General features: G+C 38.5%; 1 protein-coding gene and 1 non-coding gene across 15 annotated transcripts in view; one reads left to right on the top strand and one right to left on the bottom strand.

Annotated features, from left to right (window-relative positions):
- The window catches only part of Npy2r (neuropeptide Y receptor Y2), a 322,146-nt gene that overhangs the window by 127,050 nt on the left and 173,337 nt on the right, over positions 1-21,759 (bottom strand). The window lies entirely within an intron of this gene.
- Positions 16,854-16,997, top strand: LOC124995165 (U4 spliceosomal RNA). The gene has a single exon (XR_007110640.1). It is a non-coding gene; the product is annotated as a U4 spliceosomal RNA (small nuclear RNA).

Here is a 21,759-nt window from a genome sequence, read left to right as displayed (position 1 = left end):
TTGACTTATATACACAAAGGAGAGACTTCTTACATAAAGAAAAGTCCTTGCAGTTCTTGATCACAGTTGAATTGCATTTTGGTAGCTTGTTTTGCATGCAGAGTATTGATTGATAGCACATCCATCTTAGCAGGGCCAACTTCACAAAAAAGACCACAGAAGAGCAACAATCTCTCATTAACAGTCTAATAAGAATTCTAAATCTGTGCACATGAAAGGAGCATGAAGCTTTATGTTCTGAAGCATGTGCAGATTAAAAAAATTAGATTCGTGGGGAGGCTCAGGTTAATGCCCTAGATGACCATCAGTGAGTTAAAATCTATATATTATACATGTAAGGGAGTGTTTTGATATTAAAATTTGTTGATAGTGTTTTAATTAATTTCTACAAATTTCAGAAGTGCTGAAATACTTTTCAGGAATAATAACGATAGATAAAACATGGCTTAAAGGCCATTCTTCTATTTTTGTATTTTTTTCACCATTCCCTATCCAAAACTATTTTCTCTATATTCTACTTTCTTTTGGATAAATGATAATGATAATTGCTTCTTATTTTCTGTTCATGTAAAATCGCCAAATCATCTTATTCCAAATTTCAAATTTCATTCAGACTTTTTTATCCTACTGCATTGCAATTACCCTTTCTAGACTATTGTTCCCATCTGGATTACCAACACATCTTCTTTACAGGCTTCCTTTTTATCCCCTACAGTAAACTGATGCAATACTGCTCTCCTCATATTGTTCTCTTATTTACAAAACTCCAATAACCTTCTATGTCCAGAAAGTAAGTGGATAAATGGAATAAAATACTTCTTCCAGAAAATAAATGCTTGACTTCCAACTGTTGCTTAAATCTTCACTCTTTCCATCTCTAACAGTAGCACACACACATGCACACATACAGACACGTACCCCACTGACTGTAACTGCAACTCTTCAGTTGGTTTCTCAGAGGAAGACTTAATAATCTGTGATTACCCTAAATCAATCATGTCTTATTGATGTTCAAAATCTGTTCTCAGGTCTTCCTTCATATCTTTTTTGACTTCTTAGAGCCATCTTCATTTCTCATGTCTTCGTCTTGATTTCCCATGACCTTGTGGCCTGTATCACTTGTTTTGGCAAATAATCATCTATTGTTGATTTGTTCTCAGTGTTCCATACATGTCTCCTCCACACTAGATGGTGTGTTTTTAGGGAAAAGGATCCTGTATGTGTTTCATCACCACACACACACACACACACACACACACACACAGTGACAAAATATATTGGGCATCTCTTGAACATTATCAGTTTTCAGTCTTCATATTTAATACCCTACTTTTTTTTTCTTTTTCTTAAAAACTTTTTATGTTATTGCCTTTATGGCTTTCTCAAGAAATGTTTATAAATCTGTGTAATTCAGTTTGGTTTTATCAAATTTAATTCAAGCCTTGGGATGGAGAAGAACTTTAAATACCAGTAATGATCAAATTCCTTTATGAAGTTGAAAGGATACAGCCTCCTTAATATTTGGGGGCAATAAAAGAACATTTTAAAAAATTACACATGACCTTCACACACACACACACACACACACACACACACACACAGATATGTGCATTAAGCAGGTATGCTATGTCCCCTATGCACATGCTGAGAACCCATGTCCAGAAAGGTTACTAATGGGCCCTCATCATGTCTCCCAAATTGGTTTAAATGAAGGAAAAATTAAGAAATGAGTTACAATGAAAAGGAAATATTGATTAAACTGTGAGAATTCATTTTGGCAACAAAAAATAATTGAATTAAAAAGCAAATAATCAGATGTAGAATTTTTTCTTACTTCCTCCCCTAGATCAGCCTTGGAGAAACTACAGAAGATAGAATCAAGGATTTGAAAAACTAATACAAAACCTTAGGAGCCCCAGAGAGGTTGAATACCCAGTCACTTGTCAGAGGTGAGATACTAAGTTTTATTCTTCCCTCCACAATACTTTGAATAACCACTGCTTGATCAGTCACTAAGGAAATGCCCTCAAGCCTAGGCTGCCTGGTCTTAGGGAAACAGGTGAATAACGAAAGAACTCAAAGGTAGTAAGAAAGAACTCCTTGATCCTTCAGCTCCTTGATAGGATATAAACAACTGTGGATGGAAATCTACTTGGGTAGTCATTCTTTACCTGCTCTCTCTTCTAAAGGGCAGGGTTGACATCAAACTAAGGAAATAACCTTTTCTAAGCAGCCTAGGACTGCTTCTTCCTAGGAAGACCTTACTGGGAATCCTACAGTATCTAATGGTCTACATAAGGGGTCTGTATACCAAGGGCTATGTGTGCCTCCTCTCTTTTCTTAAACTCACGGAGATGACGCAATTCAACTAAGAGCAGGAAGATATTTGAAAAAGACATAAACTTAACAGCCAACATGACTAGATTCTTAGAATAATCACCTTTTTTTTTTTTTTTTTTTTATTTTTTTACGTTTACATAGGGTAATGATGTTTCTTTTTTTTCCCTTCCCCCAACCCCTCCCACCCTTTTCCCTTTATACAGTCCTTCTTTCCTTCATTCTTACCGCTCTCCTTAGCCTAACTCTAAACCTAACCCTAAACCTAATGCTAACCCCTCCCACCCCCATTATATGTCCTCATCCGCTTATCAGCGAGATCATTCGTCCTTTAGTTTTTTGAGATTGGCTTATCTCACTTAGCATGATATTCTCCAATTTCGACCATTTGCCTACAAATGCCATAATTTTATCATTCTTCATTGCGGAGTAATATTCCATTGTATAAATATGCCACAGTTTCTTTATCCATTCATCAACTGAAGGGCATCTAGGTTGGTTCCACAATCTGGCTATGGTGAATTGAGCAGCAATGAACATTGATGTGGCTGTATCTCTGTAGTATGCTGATTTTAAGTCCTTTGGGTATAGACCAAGGAGTGGGATAGCTGGGTCAAATGGTGTTTCCATTCCAAGCTTTCTGAGGAATCTCCACACTGCTTTCCAGAGTGGCTGCACTAATTTGCAACCCCACCAGCAATGTATGAGTGTTCCTTTTTCACCACATCCTCGCCAACACCTATTGTTGCTTGTGTTCTTGATAATCGCCATTCTAATTGGGGTGAGATGAAATCTTAGGGTAGTTTTGATTTGCATTTCTCTTATTACTAGGGATGTTGAACATTTTTTCATATATCTGTTGATTACTTGTATATCTTCTTCTGTGAAGTGTCTGTTCATTTCCTTAGCCCATTTGTTGATTGGATTATTTGTATTCTTCGTGTAGAGTTTTTTGAGTTCTTTATAGATTCTGGAAATTAGCGCTCTATCTGAGGTATGGTTGGCAAAAATATTCTCCCACTCTGTAGGCTCTCTCTTCACATTTCTGATAGTTTCCTTTGCTGAGAGAAAGCTTTTTAATTTGAATCTATCCCAGTTGTTGATTCTTGCTTTTATTTCTTGTGCTATGGGAGTCCTGTTAAGGAAGTCTGATCCTAAGCCAACAAGTTGAAGATTTGGACCTACTTTTTCTTCTATAAGATGCAGGGTCTCTGGTCTGATTCCGAGGTCCTTGATCCATTTTGAGTTGAGTTTTGTGTAGGGTGAGAGATAGGGGTTTAATTTCATTCTATTGCATATGGTTTTCCAGTTTTCCCAGCACCATTTGTTGAAGAGGCTATCTTTTCTCCATTGCATATTTTTGGAACCTTTGTCTAGTATGAGAAAATTGTATTTATTTGGGTTTGTGTCCATGTCCTCTATTCTGTACCATTGATCTACCTGTCTATTTTGGTACCAATACCATGCCGTTTTTGTTACTATTGCTTTGTAGTAGAGTTGAAGATCTGGTATTGCAATACCCCCTGCTTCGCTCTTGCTACTGAGGATTGCTTTAGCTATTCTAGGTTTTTTATTCTTCCAGATGAATTTCATAATTGCTTGCTCTATTTCTGCAAGGTACATCATTGGGATTTTAATTGGAATTGCATTGAATCTGTATAGCACTTTAGGTAGTATAGCCATTTTGACGATATTAATTCTGCCTATCCAGGAACATGGGAGATCTTTCCATCTTCTAAGGTTTTCTTGAATTTCTTTCTTTAGTGTTCTGTAGTTCTCATTGTAGAGGTCTTTCACCTCTTTTGTGAGATTGATTCCCAAGTATTTTATTTGTTTCGATGCTATTGTGAATGGGGTAGTTTTCCTAATTTCTCTTTCTGAAGATTCATCACTTATGTATAAAAATGCATTGGATTTATGAGCATTGATCTTGTAACCTGCTACTTTACTGAATTCACTTATGAATTCTAAAAGTTTTCTGGTGGAATTTCCAGGTTCCTCTAAATATATAATCATGTCATCAGCGAACAGGGATAGTTTGAGTTCTTCTTTTCCTATTCGTATCCCTTTAATTTCTTTGGTTTGTCTGATTGCTCTGGCTAGAGTCTCAAGGACGATGTTGAATAGAAGCGGTGAAAGAGGGCATCCCTGCCTTGTTCCAGTTTTTAGGGGGAACGCTTTCAGTTTTTCACCATTTAGAATGATATTAGCCATGGGCTTAGCGTAGATTGCCTTTATAATGTTTAGGAATGTTCCCACTACCCCAATTTTTTCTAGTGTTTTGAGCATGAAGGGATGCTGTATTTTATCGAATGCTTTTTCTGCATCTATTGAAATAATCATGTGATTCTTAACTTTAAGTCTGTTGATATGGTGAATGACATTTATTGATTTCCGAATGTTGAACCAACCTTGCATCCCTAGGATAAAACCCACTTGATCGTGGTGCACTATCTTTTTAATATATATTTGTATGCGATTTGCTAAAATTTTGTTGAGAATTTTTGCATCGATGTTCATTAAGGATATTGGTCTGAAATTTTCCTTCCTCGATGTGTCTCTGTCTGGTTTAGGTATCAGGGTGATATTGGCTTCATAGAACGAGTTTGGGAGGGTTCCCTCCTCTTCTATTTCATGGAATAGTTTGAGGAGTATTGGAATGAGCTCTTCTTTAAAGGTTTTGTAGAACTCGGCTGAGAATCCATCTGGTCCTGGACTTTTCTTTGTTGGTAGGCTTTTGATGACCTCTTCTATTTCATTGCTTGAAATTGGTTTATTTAGGTTGTGTATGTCCTCCTCGTTCAGTTTAGGTAATTCATATGTCTCTAGAAATTTGTTGATGTCTTCGAAATTTTCAATTTTGTTGGAGTATAGATTTTCGAAATAGCTTCTAATTATGTTTTGTATTTCACTCGTGTCTGTTGTGATGTTTCCTTGTTCGTTCCGAATTTTAGTAATTTGAGTTTTCTCCCTCTTTCTCTTTGTTAGTGTGGCTAAGGGTTTATCAATTTTATTTATTTTTTCAAAGAACCAACTATTTAATTTGTTAATTTTTCCAATTGTTTCTTTTGTTTCGATTTCGTTGATTTCGGCTCTGATTTTAACTATTTCCTGTCTTCTACTACTTTTGGTATTGGTCTGCTCTTCTTTTTCTAGCGCTTTGAGCTGTAGTGTTAAGTCGTTTATTTGTTGATTTCTACTTCTTATTTTGAATGCACCCCATGAAATAAATCTTCCTCTAAGTACTGCTTTCATAGTGTCCCAGAGATTTTGATATGATGTGTCTTTGTTCTCGTTTACTTCTAAGAATTTTTTTATTTCCCTCCTGATGTCTTCTGTTATCCATTCATCGTATAATAGTGTATTATTTAGTCTCCAAGTATTGGAGAAGTTTCTGTTTTTTATTCTGTCATTTATTTCTAATTTCAATCCATTATGATCTGATAGAGTACAAGGTAGTATCTCTATCTTCTTGTATTTGCTAACAGTAGCTTTGTGGCATAAAATATGGTCTATTTTAGAGAAGGATCCATGTGCTGCTGAGAAGAAAGTGTATTCGTTCTTTGTTGGGTGGTATATTCTATATATGTCCGTTAAGTCTAAATTGCTGATTGTGTTGTTGAGATCTATAGTTTCTTTATTCAATTTTTGTTTGGACGATCTATCCAGTGGTGAGAGAGGTGTGTTAAAATCGCCTAGTATGATTGTGTTGTGGTCTATTTGATTTCTGTAATTGAGAAGGATTTGTTTGACGTACGTGGATGAGCCAATGTTCGGGGCATAGATATTTATGATTGTTATGTCTTGCTGATTTATGCTTCCCTTAAGCAGCATGTAATGTCCTTCTTTATCCCTTCTGACTAGTTTTGGTTTGAAGTCCACATTATCTGAGATGAGGATGGATACTCCAGCTTTTTTGCTGTGTCCGTGTGCATGGTATGTTTTTCCCCATCCTTTCACCTTTAGTCTATGGGTGTCTCTTTCTATGAGGTGAGTCTCTTGCAGGCAGCATATTGTTGGATTTTTCTTTTTAATCCAATCTGCCAGTCTGTGTCTTTTGATTGATGAATTCAGGCCATTAACATTCAGGGTTATTATTGTGATATGATTTGTATTCCCAGTCAATTGACTCATATTTGTTTTTGGCATGATTTGGTTTCTCCTTAATTTGGCTATTCCTTTAGGCTAGCGCCTCCTGTTGCTGATTTGCATCGTTGTTTTTCATCTCTTCCTCATGGAATATTTTGCTGAGAATGTTCTGTAATGCTGGCTTTCTTTTTGTAAATTCCTTTAGCTTTTGTTTATCATGGAAGGATCTTATTTCATCGTCAAATTTGAAGGTAAGTTTTGCTGGGTATAAGATTCTTGGTTGGCATCCGTTTTCTTTCAGGGCTTGGTATATGTTGTTCCAGGCCCTTCTGGCTTTTAGGGTCTGGATTGAAAAATCTGCTGATATCCTTATTGGTTTCCCTCTGAATGTAATTTGATTCTTTTCTCTCGCGGCCTTTAATATTCTGTCTTTATTTTGTATGTTAGGTATTTTCATAATAATGTGCCTTGGTGTGGGTCTGTTGTAATTTTGTATGTTTGGAGTTCTATAAGCCTCTTGTATTTGGTTTTCCATTTCATTCTTCAGATTTGGGAAATTTTCTGATATTATTTCATTGAATAGGTTGTTCATTCCTTTGGTTTGTTTCTCTAAGCCTTCCTCAATCCCAATAATTCTTAAATTTGGCCTTTTCATGATATCCCATAATTCTTGTAGATTCTGTTCATGATTTCTTACCATCTTTTCTGTTTGGCCAACTTTGCTTTCAAGATTAAATAATTTGTCTTCAATGTCTGAGGTTCTGTCTTCCAGGTGCTCCATTCTATTGGTTATGCTTTCTATGGAGTTTTTGACTTGGTTTATTGTTTCCTTCATTTCAAGTATTTCAGTTTGGTTTTTTTTCAGTATCTCTAACTCTTTATTGAAATGATCTCTTGCGTCCCGTATTTGGTCTTTTAACTGTTGATTGGTGCGATCATTTAATGCCTGCATTTGCTCTTTCATCTCCTCCTTCAATGCCTGCATTTGCTCTTTCATCTCCTCATTTGCTTCCCTGATCGTTTTAATTACGTACATTCTGAATTCCCTTTCTGACATTTCTTCTGCTGTGCTGTCATTGGGTTTTATTGATGTAGTATCTAGGTTTGTTTGGGACATTTTCTTCCCTTGTTTTCTCATATTGGTCAGTTGTCAGTGGGACCCTGAGATATTGCAGTTTTCCGCTATTGGCTTATAGTGTCCCTGTAGATTTCCAGTGTATCACCTCCCAGCCTTCAGTAGCCTGATGTCTTGGAGGAATCTGATAAAGCAGCGTATCCGAAGAAAACTGCCCCTAGCCCCCTACTGGTTCCACGATTTGGAACTGGCTCTGTACTGAAATGCTCTCACTGTGGGCCTGCACCGTGCAGCTGGCCGTGTGGGAGGAGCTCACTGCCGGAGTGTGGAAGGCTACCTTGGGAAGACTCTAGCTGCCCTGCCTGGCTCCGATAAGCCACCTCTATCTGGGCCTGCCCCCCCGGGCTGAGCTTTACCCAGTGGGCAGACTCACCCGTGGCTCTATTTCAGTCCCAGTCTCTCAATGCCTCCCCTTCTTAACTCCTGGGTTCTGGAGCGACAGGGGGTGCAGTCTCCCTCTAGGCCGCCGTCTTGGATCTCCCCGAGAAGAGAGCCTGCAGCCGGAGTGGGCAGAGCCGCCTGAAGAGGTGTCTGACTGCCCTGCCCTGATCCCAGAGGCTGTTTGCGGATCGAGGCTCTCCGTTGGTTCGGGGGCTTGTGGCTGGTTCTATGTAGAAAGTCTCTCACTGGGCGGTCAGCTCCGAGAGGCTAGCCTTGAACGGCACCTCCCAGCGCAGGGGTCCAGACTCCTTGGGGAAGTCTCTGGCTGCCCTGTCTGGACCCTGAATCTGCTTGTGTGCCAGAGTATGCTGAGCTGCACTGGCTCCGGGACTCGGAGCTTGTTCTGGTCAGACAGGCTCTCACCAGCGGGCCAGTTCCGTTCCGAGAACCTGGAGAAGCTGGCTCGAATAATCATCTTAATAAGTAAAATCAACAATGTGTATCACATGTCACAGTTAATACAATAGAGAATTTTGAACAAGCTTGATAAATGCTTTTGAAGATAAAAGATGAATATTAGTAATGTGAAGTAGGAAGTAGTCATAAATAGGAAATGAAAATATTAGTTCTGAAAAAATAGTTCAAGATAAAAAAGTAATTTAAGATAAATAATAGGGTGAAGACAGTTGAGAAATGATTTAGTGCCTTTATAGATTACATGGAAAAACTTTTCTCCAGAGTAGCGTGAAGCTAGATGTGGTGGCACACACCTGTCATCCCAGGGACTTGGGAGACTGAGGCAGGAGGATCACAAGTCCAAAGTAAGTCGGCCTTGGCAAAAGTGAGACCCTGTCTCTAAATAAAATACAAAATAGGGATGGGGATGTGGTTCAGTGGTTGAGTGCCCCTGAGTTCAATCCCCAATACCATAAAAAACAAGTAAATAAAACAAAAAAGAGCAACATGAAGGGGAACTGAGAAATAAAATGTAAAAGAAAAGCTAAGAGATATGAATGAAAGAAGCAGAACTTCCAGAAAATAGAAAATAGAATTATTATAAAACTATGAAATAAGACTAATAATTAAATATAAGTATATCAGAATATTCTAAAAGCTGTTGACAAAAAATCAGAATCAGATTCACATCTAATTTTTAACAGTGACTTTGGTGACAGGAAGACAATGAAGTCATATTTTTGAAGTATTTAAAGGAATCAATTTAGAACCTATAATTTTAAAATCAGAATCATTTAAATGTGGAGTATGCACACAGTGAGACCACTTTTCCCACTTTCTTTGATGCTGGGTGTGGCCCTGTGATTATATTTCAGTCAAGGGAAAATGGGCAGAAGTACATACACTACTTCTAGGTCTTCCCCTACGTGTCACATGGAATCCTCATGTTTCCCATAAGCTGAATGACATTGACACCCAAAGCAAATGTTAAAGCTATGTTTCAGAGGTAGCATTGTCTCTGTCAGCCCTATACCCTCAATGACCTTGTGGGACCCTCCACCCTCTGGAGTTGATTCCTCTTGGTGTGACATACAAAGTATTTTCTGTTGTACTAAGTAATTAATGTTTCATGTTTCATTGGTTATCTAGGATTATCTAATAGCAGTTATCTTGCCATAGTACAAAGAATTTTATATTGTGACAAAGAAATCTTAAAGAAGGAAATTATAGCAGTTATATGCCTATTAATATGCTTCCAAAATACATAAATCAACAACTGCAGGGCTACAGAAAACAAAAACAGATAATGCAATAATTATACCAGATTTTGATCTATCCTACTTTAAAACTGATGATGAGGCAGATAAAAGCTATGCAAAAATAAAATCAATCAGTTTGAACTATTTGCTATTGTTAGACTTTATTAGACATCTGCACCTAATAGAAAAGTTCTTTCCTTTCAGGTATACATGGAATATTCACAAAGTTCATGAGGCCTGAAGTCCGAAAGAAAGCTTCAATAATTCCCTAACTTAGTATCTTATACACTGGGATGGAGTAACTAGAAATTAGTGACAAAATTATGTTAAAATTCCTTATTTTCCCCCTTTTTTAAATTATGAAATTTATTTGCTTTAGTAAATAAAATCATAAGCCTTGTGAAGTAAATTAGGCCATTTTGCTATTTTTTTTCCTAGAAATACTTGTATTAGAGATTAACTATTTCTTGGAAGGTGGCAAAATTGTTTCTAGAAGTGTCTTAACCTAGGGTTTAGGGAGAAGATAGTGTCTGGTGGATATGTTAATTCCTTTCAGGTTTATTGGCTATTTCAATTTTATATTTGTTTTTAAGCTTTAAAATTTTTACCTTTTTGGAAAAGCATCTTTTGAATCTAGATTTTAAAATGAATTTTAAAATGAATTTTCTTGTGTCTGCACTTGTGATTGTGTGTACCTTTTGCTTTGGGATACAATGCCATAGGACTGAGTTAATCACATTATCTCAGTTCAAGGTACAACATCCATCATTTTATGTCCACATTAAAACCACTCTGTTTTGTTTCTTTAAGTGTTTAATTTTACTCTTTTTTTTTTAAATAATCATGTATTGCTACATTTATTTTTATAATATATATTTTTTTTAACGTTTACATAGGGTAATGACGTTTATTTATTTTTTTCCCTTCCCCCCCACCCTTCCCACCCCTCTTTTCCCTCTATACAGTCCTTCTTTCCTTCATTCTACCGCTCTCCTTAGCCTAACTCTAAACCTAACCCTAACCCTAACGCTAACCCCTCCCAACCCCCATTATATGTCCTCATCCGCTTATCAGCGAGATCATTCATCCTTTAGTTTTTTGAGATTGGCTTATCTCACTTAGCATGATATTCTCCAATTTCGTCCATTTGCCTACAAATGCCATAATTTTATCATTCTTCATTGCGGAGTAATATTCCATTGTATAAATATGCCACAGTTTCTTTATCCATTCATCAACTGAAGGGCATCTAGGTTGGTTCCACAATCTGGCTATGGTGAATTGAGCAGCAATGAACATTGATGTGGCTGTATCTCTGTAGTATGCTGATTTTAAGTCCTTTGGGTATAGGCCAAGGAGTGGGATAGCTGGGTCAAATGGTGTTTCCATTCCAAGCTTTCTGAGGAATCTCCACACTGCTTTCCAGAGTGGCTGCACTAATTTGCAACCCCACCAGCAGTGTATGAGTGTTCCTTTTTCACCACATCCTCGCCAACACCTATTGTTGCTTGTATTCTTGATAATCGCCATTCTAATTGGGGTGAGATGAAATCTTAGGGTAGTTTTGATTTGCATTTCCCTTATTACTAGGGATGTTGAACATTTTTTCATATATCTGTTGATTACTTGTACATCTTCTTCTGTGAAGTGTCTGTTCATTTCCTTAGCCCATTTGTTGATTGGATTATTTGTATTCTTCGTGTAGAGTTTTTTGAGTTCTTTATAGATTCTGGAAATTAGCGCTCTATCTGAGGTATGGTTGGCAAAAATATTCTCCCACTCTGTAGGCTCTCTCTTCACATTTCTGATAGTTTCCTTTGCTGAGAGAAAGCTTTTTAGTTTGAATCTATCCCAGTTGTTGATTCTTGCTTTTATTTCTTGTGCTATGGGAGTCCTGTTAAGGAAGTCTGATCCTAAGCCAACAAGTTGAAGATTTGGACCTACTTTTTCTTCTATAAGATGCAGGGTCTCTGGTCTGATTCCGAGGTCCTTGATCCATTTTGAGTTGAGTTTTGTGTAGGGTGAGAGATAGGGGTTTAATTTCATTCTATTGCATATGGTTTTCCAGTTTTCCCAGCACCATTTGTTGAAGAGGCTATCTTTTCTCCATTGCATATTTTTGGAACCTTTGTCTAGTATGAGAAAATTGTATTTATTTGGGTTTGTGTCCATGTCCTCTATTCTGTACCATTGATCTACCTGTCTATTTTGGTACCAATACCATGCCGTTTTTGTTACTATTGCTTTGTAGTAGAGTTGAAGATCTGGTATTGCAATACCCCCTGCTTCGCTCTTGCTACTGAGGATTGCTTTAGCTATTCTAGGTTTTTTATTCTTCCAGATGAATTTCATAATTGCTTGCTCTATTTCTGCAAGGTACATCATTGGGATTTTAATTGGAATTGCATTGAATCTGTATAGCACTTTAGGTAGTATAGCCATTTTGATGATATTAATTCTGCCTATCCAGGAACATGGGAGATCTTTCCATCTTCTAAGGTTTTCTTGAATTTCTTTCTTTAGTGTTCTGTAGTTCTCATTGTAGAGGTCTTTCACCTCTTTTGTGAGATTGATTCCCAAGTATTTTATTTGTTTCAATGCTATTGTGAATGGGGTAGTTTTCCTAATTTCTCTTTCTGAAGATTCATCACTTATGTGTAAAAATGCATTGGATTTATGAGCATTGATCTTGTAATCTGCTACTTTACTGAATTCACTTATGAGTTCTAAAAGTTTTCTGGTGGAATTTCCAGGTTCCTCTAAATATATAATCATGTCATCAGCGAACAGGGATAGTTTGAGTTCTTCTTTTCCTATTCGTATCCCTTTAATTTCTTTGGTTTGTCTGATTGCTCTGGCTAGAGTCTCAAGGACGATGTTGAATAGAAGCGGTGAAAGAGGGCATCCCTGCCTTGTTCCAGTTTTTAGGGGGAACGCTTTCAGTTTTTCACCATTTAGAATGATATTAGCCATGGGCTTAGCGTAGATGGCCTTTATAATGTTAAGGAATGTTCCCACTACCCCAATTTTTTCTAGTGTTTTGAGCATGAAGGGATGCTGTATTTTATCGAATGCTTTTTCTGCATCTATTGAAATAATCATGTGATTCTTAACTTTAAGTCAGTTGATATGGTGAATGACATTTATTGATTTCCGAATGTTGAACCAACCTTGCATCCCTGGGATAAAACCCACTTGATCGTGGTGCACTATCTTTTTAATATATATTTGTATGCGATTTGCTAAAATTTTGTTGAGAATTTTTGCGTTGATGTTCATTAAGGATATTGGTCTGAAATTTTCTTTCCTCGATGTGTCTCTGTCTGGTTTAGGTATCAGGGTGATATTGGCTTCATAGAATGAGTTTGGGAGGGTTCCCTCCTCTTCTATTTCATGGAATAGTTTGAGGAGTATTGGAATGAGCTCTTCTTTAAAGGTTTTGTAGAACTCGGCTGAGAACCCATCTGGTCCTGGACTTTTCTTTGTTGGTAGGCTTTTGATGACCTCTTCTATTTCATTGCTTGAAATTGGTTTATTTAAATTGTGTATGTCCTCCTCGTTCAGTTTAGGCAATTCATATGTCTCTAGAAACCTGTTGATGTCTTCGAAATTTTCAATTTTGTTGGAGTATAGATTTTCAAAATAGCTTCTAATTATGTTTTGTATTTCACTCGTGTCTGTTGTGATGTTTCCTTGTTCATTCCGAATTTTACTAATTTGAGTTTTCTCCCTCTTTCTCTTTGTTAGTATGGCTAAGGGTTTATCAATTTTATTTATTTTTTCAAAGAACCAACTATTTATTTTGTTAATTTTTCCAATTGTTTCTTTTGTTTCGATTTCGTTGATTTCGGCTCTGATTTTAACTATTTCCTGTCTTCTACTACTTTTGGTATTGGTCTGCTCTTCTTTTTCTAGCGCTTTGAGCTGTAGTGTTAAGTCGTTTATTTGTTGATTTCTACTTCTTTTTTTGAATGCACCCCATGAAATAAATCTTCCTCTAAGTACTGCTTTCATAGTGTCCCAGAGATTTTGATATGATGTGTCTTTGTTCTCGTTTACTTCTAAGAATTTTTTTATTTCCCTCCTGATGTCTTCTGTTATCCATTCATCATATAATAGTGTATTATTTAGTCTCCAGGTATTGGAGAAGTTTCTGTTTTTTATTCTGTCATTTATTTCTAATTTCAATCCATTATGATCTGATAGAGTACAAGGTAGTATCTCTATCTTCTTGTATTTGCTAACAGTAGCTTTGTGGCATAAAATATGGTCTATTTTAGAGAAGGATCCATGTGCTGCTGAGAAGAAAGTGTATTCGTTCTTTGTTGGGTGGTATATTCTATATATGTCCGTTAAGTCTAAATTGCTGATTGTGTTGTTGAGATCTATAGTTTCTTTATTCAATTTTTGTTTGGACGATCTATCCAGTGGTGAGAGAGGTGTGTTAAAATCGCCTAGTATGATTGTGTTGTGGTCTATTTGATTTCTGTAATTGAGAAGGATTTGTTTGACGTACATGGATGAGCCAATGTTCGGGGCATAGATATTTATGATTGTTATGTCTTGCTGATTTATGCTTCCCTTAAGCAGCATGTAATGTCCTTCTTTATCCCTTCTGACTAGTTTTGGTTTGAAGTCCACATTATCTGAGATGAGGATGGATACTCCAGCTTTTTGCTGTGTCCATGTGCATGGTATGTTTTTCCCCATCCTTTCACCTTTAGTCTATGGGTGTCTCTTTCTATGAGATGAGTCTCTTGCAGGCAGCATATTGTTGGATTTTTCTTTTTAATCCAATCTGCCAGTCTGTGTCTTTTGATTGATGAATTCAGGCCATTAACATTCAGGGTTATTATTGTGATATGATTTGTATTCCCAGTCAATTGACTCATATTTGTTTTTGACATGATTTGGTTTCTCCTTTATTTGGCTATTCCTTTAGGCTAGCGCCTCCTGTTGCTGATTTGCATCGTTGTTTTTCATCTCTTCCTCATGGAATATTTTGCTGAGAATGTTCTGTAATGCTGGCTTTCTTTTTGTAAATTCCTTTAGCTTTTGTTTATCATGGAAGGATCTTATTTCATCGTCAAATTTGAAGGTAAGTTTTGCTGGGTATAAGATTCTTGGTTGGCATCCATTTTCTTTCAGGGCTTGGTATATGTTGTTCCAGGCCCTTCTGGCTTTTAGGGTCTGGATTGAAAAATCTGCTGATATTCTTATTGGTTTCCCTCTGAATGTAATTTGATTCTTTTCTCTCGCGGCCTTTAAAATTCTGTCTTTATTTTGTATGTTAGGTATTTTCATAATAATGTGCCTTGGTGTGGGTCTGTTGTAATTTTGTATGTTTGGAGTTCTATAAGCCTCTTGTACTTGGTTTTCCATTTCATTCTTCAGATTTGGGAAATTTTCTGTTATTATTTCATTGAATAGGTTGTTCATTCCTTTGGTTTGTTTCTCTAAGCCTTCCTCAATCCCAATAATTCTTAAATTTGGCCTTTTCATGATATCCCATAATTCTTGTAGATTCTGTTCATGATTTCTTACCATCTTTTCTGTTTGGCCAACTTTGCTTTCAAGATTAAATAATTTGTCTTCAATGTCTGAGGTTCTGTCTTCCAGGTGTTCTATCCTATTGGTTATGCTTTCTATGGAGTTTTTAACTTGGTTTATTGTTTCCTTCATTTCAAGTATTTCAGTTTGGTTTTTTTTCAGTATCTCTAACTCTTTATTGAAATGATCTCTTGCTTCCTGTATTTGGTCTTTTAACTGTTGATTGGTGCGATCATGTAATGCCTGCATTTGCTCTTTCATCTCCTCCTTCAATGCCTGCATTTGCTCTTTCATCTCCTCATTAGCTTCCCTGATCGTTTTAATTACGTACATTCTGAACTCCCTTTCTGACATTTCTTCTGCTGTGCTGTCATTGGGTTTTATTGATGTAGTATCTAGGTTTGTTTGGGACATTTTCTTCCCTTGTTTTCTCATATTGGTCAGTTGTCAGTGAGACCCTGAGATATTGCAGTTTTCCGCTATTGGCTTATAGTGTCCCAGTAGATTTCCAGTGTATCACCTCCCAGCCTTCAGTAGCCTGATGTCATGGAGGAATCTGATAAAGCAGCGCATCCGAAGAAAACTGCCCCTAGCCCCCTACTGGTTCCACGGTTTGGAACTGGCTCTGTGCTGAAATGCTCTCACTGTGGGCCTGCACCGTGCAGCTGGCCGTGTGGGAGGAGCCCACTTCCAGAGTGTGGAAGGCTACCTTGGGAAGACTCTAGCTGCCCTGCCTGGCTCCAATAAGCCACCTCTATCTGGGCCTGCCCCCCCGGGCCGAGCTTTACCCAATGGGCAGACTCACCCGTGGCTCTATTTCAGATGAGTCTCTCAATGCCTCCCCTTCTTAACTCCTGGGTTCTGGAGCGACCGGGGGTGCAGTCTCCCTCTAGGCCGCCATCTTGGATCGCCCCGTGAAGAGAGCCTGCAGCCGGAGTGGGCAGAGCCGCCTGAAGAGGTCTCTGGCTGCCCTGCCCTGGTCCCAGAGGCTGTTTGCGGATCGAGGCTCTCCATTGGTTCGGGGGCTTCTGGCTGGTTCTATGTAGAAAGTCTCTCACTGGGCGGTCAGCTCCGAGAAACTAGCCTTGAACGGCACCTCCCCCCGCAGGGGTCCAGACTACTTGGGGAAGTCTCTGGCTGCCCTATCTGGTCCCTGAATCTGCTTGCGTGCCGGAGTACGCTGCGATGCGCTGGCTCTGGGACTCGGAGCTTGTTCTGGTCAGAAAGGCTCTCACTAGCGGGCCAGTTCCGTTCCGAGAACCTGGAGAAGCTGGCTGTGTGGGCGGGGCCCACCGCCGGAGTGCGCAGGGCTGCCTGTGGATGACTCTAGCTGCCCTGCCCGGCTCCGATAAGCCACCTCTATCTGGGCCTGCCACCCGTGCCGCGCTTTACCCAGTGGGCAGACTCACCCGTGGCTCTATTTCAGTCCGAGTCTCTCAATGCCTCCCCTTCTTAACTCCTGGGTTCTGGAGCGACAGGGGGTGCAGTCTCCCTCTAGGCCACCATCTTGGATCGCCCCATGAAGAGAGCCTCACACCTCTTCTTGACTCCTATGTCTGTAGTTAATGGATCAGTTTCCTAGGCTGCAGTAACAAAGTGCCACAAACTGGATGGCTGACAATCACACACATAAATGGATTGTCTCAAGCTTTGCCCAGTGGCCGTCTTACAGCTAATAAGGCTTATCTGAGGCAAGAGAAATGCTAATTGAAAACTTTCCCCAAAGTGACTCCGTTGTGATGTCTTGCAATATAGTCAGCATGAGGAATTTTTGTTAGTCACTACAGAGCCTTCATTGTTCTGTTGGCTTGGAGGGTAGTTCGAGCAGGGCGGAGGGCGAATCCCACGTGTCCTAGCCGCTGGCCCTAATTTTACTCTTATTTAACTTATCTCACTCACTTGGACAACCATTTAAATGTTTGTTTTGCATATGTTTCTTTGTATATGCTTTTGCAAAACCTAGATTATGTTGTTATACATATTTTAATTTAAATGAATGATGTCATATTATTTACATTTTTCTCTGAACTCAGTGTTGCTATGTGTCATCTAATCTGTTTTATTCTACTTCTGCATGATAACCTATAGTTTACTTCCACTGTATTTTACCTATACACTCTTCTCTGATGAACATTCCAGATTATTCTATTCCATCTTCTCAAGTGGCACTGAAATATGTATAACTATAGGTGTCCTCTGACAAACCTGTATGAAGATTTCTTAAAATCAGGTAGGCTGTAAAGTATGTACTTAATTTGACCAAGTACTTTGACACTGTTCCTGCTATCCCTGCACAGTAATTGCTATGTCCCCCAAAGCCACCAACACTCAGCATTAAAAACTTTCTAATTTTTCCAATTCTACAGGTCTAAAGTAATTTTATATTGTCATTATAATTCCATATCTCTAATCACTTATAATTTTGAGTCTGCCAATCAAGCAAGTTTGACTCTGCATCTTCATTTGTCATATATATTATTATTCAGGATAGATTATAAGACAAGAAATGGAAGTAACTGAGTCTTTCTTTGAGGAAAATAAGGACACTCACAAGGCCAAGGCCAAGAAGAAAAGGGTAGGTATAGGTTTATCACTTGTCTGTCCCATCCTGTATCTGCTAGACTGTCTGTAGGTCTGCACATTAGGGGAAAATACTCTCTTCCATCATTCTTCCTTCCTATACGACCAGCATGGAGAGCTTCCTTGCCAGTAGGCAAGAGATATCTAGATAGTCTAGACTTAGATGGCAATTTTATACAGTTGTCTGGAAGTGACAGCTGTTCAATACTTAAAGGCATTGGAAAAGTCCATGGGTTTGTCCAGCAGCATGACTTTGCCAGTGATTTTCACCAGAAATTTTCTGAGCATCATTCTGCTGACTCGTTTTCTTGCCAGTGAATTATGTTCTCTACATTCTTCCCAGTGAGTGGCTTTCCCTGGCCCAGGGTCTTAGAAGGAGCTCCTAACACCTGCTGCTCTCCCTCATACTTGGGTCTGGGATGCTGAAGAATCCCCTGCTCACCAGGTGTCACAGAATCCTGTCAAGAAACAGAAACCAATCCAGGATTTCAAATGGCAGTAAAGTGATACAGGAAATTTGCTACACAGGTGTCGAAAAAGCTGAGAGAGCAAAAAAGGGGATGGAGAGATGACCCAGATGTTAGTAACATGGAAAAGGGTCTATGTCTCTTAGGGCTCTGGAAACAAGAGAAGACAGGGAGTGTCTTAAACTGAGTATGAAAGGCCTCCTGCAGAAAGGCCTGCAACCCAGCTGAATCTTCTGAGGGACACGGCCTCTTCCAGAAACAGAGGGGAAGATGTAAGCCCTTCTTCTCTCTTTCCTCCTCTGATTTCCCACCCTGGACTGTTGAGATCCTCTTTGCCACGTCCCACGTGGAGGAGGAAAGGGTTGACAGCCAGAGGAGGATGTTGGCTGTTTTTCTATCTATTACCCAAAAAACTTATCTCCTCAATAAACACACGAGAGCCAATGCTCTTTTTTATGATATGGGGTGTGATGGGTCCGGCCATACCATTATGGGGCACAACTTAAGAACAGACTGATCACCACTGAGAAGTCCAAATTTGAGAGTCTTTATTAAGCCGGTCGGCTGACTGTCTGACACAATGCCCCCCAAAATGGCTATTGGGAGAACAGCGCCAACCACAGGGTTGTAGGGCTTCTTATACCAAAAATTACATTAATTATAAGTGTCTGTTGCTATGATTCGAAATTACACATTAACATCATGAGATCATCGACAGAGTGGGGAGTGGGTCACCTAGGTACAAACTAAAGAATGATTGCTAATAACCACACAATTACTGCTACATGGTACACTGGTTAGAAGCAATAGAGATCAAAAGAGAACAATTTTTCATTACATAGGAATTGTCATTTTATATTATTAAACACGTCACACCAAGTACCTGATAATGAGCACAGAGGCAGGTTGTTCCCATGGAAGAAACTTATTTCCTACGTAACATGGAGTCTTAGAGCAAAATGGAGTCTGTTTAGTCAATTCCCTCATAGTCTGGCCTGTAACATTCTCATGGAGTCAGATCTGTCAGCCCATCACAATACCGACTCTGGCCTCTTTACAACAACTGAGTCACCCAACTCTCCTTTATTTATGATATGCAGGTAAAAAGGGGCAAGGAGTGGAAGGAGCTTCTTCTGTGATGGACAAGATAGGGTAGAGTTAGGGGAGTCATCCTCTTAGGGGGGAAATTCCAGAAGGAGACAGGAAACCACTCCTATGCAGTGCCACATACTTCCCAGCAGTTCCTAGAAGCCATGCCTCTGCGTCACAGGGCTCAACCTAGTCTAATTCTGCTAAATAAGAATGGCTTCCCACACTGAACTTTCATTTGTAGAAGACAACTAGACAAGGAAAACTGAGAAATGTAACTTAAAGACTTAGCCTTGAAATTTCAGAAGAAAAAAAAAACAGAGACACAGGTATAGGGCCAGAAGATAACTGGTAATGATGGGCATAGGGAAAAATAGGCACAGGGCTTTAGAGTTTATATAATTTTAAAAGAACAATACTAGTGAACTTTTAATCAGTTTCATTTGGGAAGATTTTTTTAGCTATGACTCAATGCTTACCCTGGTCCCAGAAAATCCTATCTGCATTAACAGAACTTGGTCTAACCTCTAGCTTGCTAAACACAAATTATTCCAAGTGTTAAAAAATATTACTTGATTCTGGATTTTTCTTTCCTGTTATTATTTTATCCTTGAAGGATTCTATATTGAAGTTCTTTAGGGGTTGGGGAAAACAGCATCAAGAATGAAAATAGGTGCAAATATTGTCAGCAATTATTACATATTCTTAGTAGACATGAAGACAATGAAATGAATAGCAGTTTGAAGTATTCAAAGGTAAATCTGATTTTACATAACTCAATCTTACAGAATGGACTACATGAAAGTGAAACAAAGTACTGATGCTGATATTGAAGGCATGATGTTTATGATTTAATTTTGTGAGATAGTGTCTAGCATTCAGTGAATCAGTTGCAAAACTTTGGTCATATTAATAAGAATTTTCTTAATATAGCATGTGGTAGATTTTATTATTATCCAAAAACCTTTTAAGGTCTTTCTCCCCCTCCCTCCATCAGTGAAGTATATTTTCCTGCCCTCTGAATTTAAGCTAGAATATGGATTTGCTTCAGTCAATGGGATAGTAATGGGGCACAAGGTGAACAAGACTTGAAAAGCACTTGGTGATTAGATGTGCTCCCTTGTATTTCCACCTTAGTAAGATAGTAAGACCATGAAAAGAACTTCCAGGTTAGCTCACTGACCTTAAGAGGAGATTGACAAGATATGATTCAGAGCTACCCTATCAAGCCAAGCTAGGCCCTTCCTGGGTTATCCAACATATGCAAATTGCCTAAGTGCTAGTCATTCACATGGAAAGCAGAGATCACTACCTGAGTCTAGGTTAGGTCACAGTTCAGTTACCTGTGCAAACTAAATACTCATCTCCACATGATACTGAGAATTCATAGTTATTTGTTACACAAAAACAATACAGAGCAGAAACTGTAACAAAAATTTTTTAGAATAGCATAGGAAAACATTTGTACAGAATATAAATATCAGTGACAAATAATATGATAATTCCACAGGGAATAATAAATTATAAAAATAAATAATTTAATTAATCACATTAATTCATTTTGAAAATGTAAGGAACTCCAAGTATTACCCATTTCTTTTAGATCTTCAGTAAAGGCATATGGAAGAGATAATGATTACAGTTGGACTTCTAACTTCCAAGCTATAGATTAAGATAATTTGAAGAATTTTGTCCAGTAGGAAAAGGAGTAGGATTGCAAATAGTTATGTGAATTAGTTATAAAAATCTTATCTAAAGAAAAAGCTAGAAAAAATAAGGGACCAAAAATATAATACTGTAATCGAAGCCAGAAATGGGGACAGACAGTTAGTGTAGAAATAGGGGATTGGGTCAAATTGAGGAAATGGAGGCCATGAGAGCCATCTGCCTTTGGAAGTTGGAGACTGCCCCTGGGAGAATGGAATGCCAAGGATCTCCGGATCCCATTGATTATTAAATTTATCTGCCCCTGTCAAGGACTATAGGCAAGGAGCTGCTAATTAATGCCCCCTGGGCTCTTACCTGGCTGAATCACTTTGGCCCTCCCCCTGCCCATCTGCTTCTCACTTTATGCATCTCACCTGCAAAACCAGGCCTGGTCACATAGGCAGGAAGGAGAGATAAGGTGGAGAGAACTAGAGAACAACAGAGACCTTAACCAATAAAAGATGTAGGGCGTGCTCACTTCTTGGGATTCTAGAACATCAGCCATGGCCCCCTTCTCCCTTCCGGGAGAAATCTGTATTATTATTACTTTTAAATAAAACCTGCTTAATATGCGTGCCTTGGCATGCTTCTCTAGTGTTCAAACTTCAACATTAGAGGGAGCAGAACTCGGCACCAGTAAAAGGCCGTATCATAATTGTGCTGTAATATAATTAATGGAATAAAATTTACTGTGAAAAATCCATAGCAT

Source organism: Sciurus carolinensis, chromosome 10 (assembly GCF_902686445.1).
Source record: "Sciurus carolinensis chromosome 10, mSciCar1.2, whole genome shotgun sequence".
Classification (NCBI taxonomy): Eukaryota; Metazoa; Chordata; class Mammalia; order Rodentia; family Sciuridae; genus Sciurus; species Sciurus carolinensis.
The sequence above is the reverse complement of the archived record's forward strand: the minus strand, read 5'-3'. Positions and strand labels throughout refer to the sequence as shown.